Below are 3624 nucleotides of genomic sequence, written 5' to 3' on the forward strand. Positions count from 1 at the left end.
TTCTACTCCCGTAAGGATTTACACCCTCGGAAACCCTGTACAGGGTCGCTATGGGTCGGAACCGACTCGAAGGCACTTAACAACAACAACAACAACCCATGCCCAAAATGTCACTGGTGAACCCAGCAGTGTTCTATTCGGCCGTCAGAATGTAGTGGAAAAGGGAATGTCTGAGATTTGCTGCTGTCCGATTGGATTGGGACATGTGTGTTGGTCCAGCTGGCAATTCTCTTCACTCTGGCCTTCTGCAAGAACCCTGAGTAACATGAGAAATCTCGAGCCCAGAGATCTCTCCCTGAATCTCTTGATCCAAAGGTTCATAAATGACACCAGAGATGCCCTACAAGTGACAGCTAGCCAGTTAGATGCCACTAGCCAGATGTCTTGGGGAAACAATAGCACTAGACATGATGCTAGCAGAAAAGGTTGGTGTATGTGTAATATTGGGAGCTAAGTGTGGTATCCCTAGCAATACAGCTCCTGATGGAACTATCACAAAGGCCCTGCCAGAATTCAGCACCATAGTTAATGAATGGGCTGAAAACGCTGACATTAGTGATCCTTTTACTGACTGATTGGAGGGGTGGTTTGGAAAGTGGAAAAGGATAACTGCCTCAATCCTCACTTTTCTCATATTTCGTTGGTTATATGCCATGGAGTCAGTTCTGACTCATAGCCACCCTGTACAGGGTTTCCGAGGCTGTAAATTTTTACGGGAGCAGAAAGCCTCATCTTTCTTCCGCAGAACAGCTGGTAGTTTTGAACTGCTGACCTTGTAGTTCGCAGCCTGATTCGTAACCACTACGCTACCAGAGCTCCTCTCATATTAGTAGTTGGAATTTAGACAGCTATTAGATGTTGTGCCATGCCCTGAATCTGAGGACTAGTGTAGATTCAGAGGAAGTCTGACTTGATCCCTACTTGGTTTAAGCATTTGGTGCTGTGAGCAGAATTCATTGCAATGGTTCCAGACCTAAGAAATTGTAAGGCTTTATGGGAGAAAGAATGAAGAGGAATGAGATAAAATGTTTTAGTTGAAAGGAGAGCAGCTTCTTGGGTTGATGTCATGCTGGATAGAAAAGATAACTCAGCTGTGGCTAGGGCCTACTGGAACCCACCCTGCCAGAGGCCCAAGGCCATATGCATATGAATGTTGTTAATGCAAGGTGGATGGAAAAGATTGAACTTGAGTGTTTTGAAAGGTTAATGTGTTTAACTGCCTTATGGATATTGGCTTATCCTGCTTATCATTGTAAAATAGGCATACATGTGTAAAAGGAATATTTGAGAATTATGAGTATGGAAAGTTTGTAAGCTGGCCTTTAGCCTATATTTGATTGGATTTGTTAGAACTTTAAGGTGGACTCTTGAGCCAGAAATTCAGAGTTGATTCATTTGCATTTTAAAAGACATGCAAACCAACCCAGAATTGTTGAAAGAACTGGAGACTGAAAGTTGAAGGAAACCAGTGAGCAACATACTTGGAGATGATCTCCTGGATCTGCTTTTGAAGGGTACCATTGACCTTGACATGAAAGAAGAGGGAAAGCTGACTGTTTTGAAGTGTAGGGAGGTGTGTGTGAACTCCCAAGCTTGTAGCTGGTACTTATTTGGTCTAGCTTGGAGGGCTAGGGTTGTTGAGCTGAGGAGAACCTGACCAGATAAATATGAAAATGTTTGATACAGGAGCAAGAATCAGTTGCTACAATTTGATGGACTGGACTTTTGCTTATGGATGCAGTTCCTCACAATTTCAATCAAAATGGAAGTCTTTTCAGATCAGGGAACATGCGTGTCTTCTCAGTGTACTGGATTGGTAGGGATGGGCAATTTAGACACACCACTAAAAATTTAAAACAAGGAATATCCCTCATGAACAGTGATAGAAAAATTCTCAAGTAAATCCTAATAGAATACAACCACATATCAAAAAAATAATATATCATGACTTAGTGGGATTCATACCAGGTATATAAAGATGGTTCAACACAAGCACACAAAAAACAGCTAATGTATTAACATAATCCACCACATAAATAAAGTAACGGGGAAAAAAAAACCATATTAATTGATGAAGAAAAGGCATTTGGCAAAACCCAACACTCAGCAAAATAGGAATAGAAGGGAAATTCCTCAACATATTAAGGGCATATACACAAAACCAATAGCTAACATTATTCTCAATGGAGAGAGATTGAATGGGATCTTAACAATGATGCCCTCTATCACCACTCTTGGAGTCATGGTGTGATGCTGCAGATTAATGCACTGGACTGCCAAGTTGATTTGAATTGCAAGATTGGCGGTTCACGCTCATCAGCCACTCTTCGGAAACCCTATATAGGGTCCCTATGGGTCAGAGAAACCCTATACAGGGTCCCTATGGGTCAGAAACAACTTGATGGCACTTAACAATAACAACAACAATCACCACTCCTATTCAGTATTGTACTGGAAGTTCTAGTCAGAGTAATAAGGCAAGAAATGAAAAGAAAAGTAATCAAAATTGGCAAAGAAGAAGTAAAATTAGTTCTTTTTATAGAAGATATGATGCTATACATAGAGTATCCAAGAGACTCAATAAGAAAACTAATGGAAATAATAGAGGGATTCAGCAAAGTTGCAGTGTACAATATCAACATACAAAAATCAGTTGGATTTCTTTACACTAACAGAACTCTGAAAAGAAAATTAGAAAAATAATACCATTTACCATTACCATCAAAGGATGAAGTTTTTAGAAATACATATAACTAAAGACAAGAGACCTATACAAAGAAAACCAAGAGACCTATATAAATGAAAGAATATACCATTTTCATAGATAGGAAAACATAACATTTTGAAAATATCAATATTATTCAATGCAATCTACAAATACAATGCAATCCTGACCTAGATTCTATCATTATTTTTTAAAGAGATGCAAAAATGAATCAACCTTATTTAAAAGAAAAGAGGCCCTGGGTAAACAAAGCACTGTCAAAGAAGAACAACATAGGAGGGCTCACAATCCATAGCCTCCAAACCTGCTACACAGACATAGTAATCAAAACAGTCTGGTACTAGTGCAATGACAGACACAGATCAAAGATTTTGAATTGAGAACCCAGAAGCAAATCCATTCACATACAGTCAGCTGATCTTTGACAAAGGCCAAATCCTGTGGGGAAAAGATAGTCTCTTTAATAAATGGTGCTGGCAAGACTGGATATCCATTGCAGAAAATTGAAACAAAATTCTTAGCATACACAAAAACTAACTCAAAATGAATCGAAGACCTAAATGGAAAATCTGAAACTATATAGATCCTGAAAGAATAAATAGGGACAAATATAGTGTCCCCAATACATGACTTAAATATATTACCAACCATAACTAAAACTGTCTAAGCAGCAGAAAACAAACTAGAAGACAGGGATATCCTCAAAAGTAAACATTTATGTGAATCAAATGACTTTACCAAAGCGAGTAAGAAGAAAAGCTGCAGACTGGGAAAGAATTTTTTAAAACAGCTTATCTGATAAGGGACTAATCTCTAAAATTTATAGAAAACTTCAACAACTCAATAACAAAATGATAAACAATCCAATTTTAAAATGGGCAGAGAGCATGAACAGACAT

Source organism: Chrysochloris asiatica, unplaced genomic scaffold (assembly GCF_000296735.1).
Source record: "Chrysochloris asiatica unplaced genomic scaffold, ChrAsi1.0 scaffold00062, whole genome shotgun sequence".
Classification (NCBI taxonomy): domain Eukaryota; kingdom Metazoa; phylum Chordata; class Mammalia; order Afrosoricida; family Chrysochloridae; genus Chrysochloris; species Chrysochloris asiatica.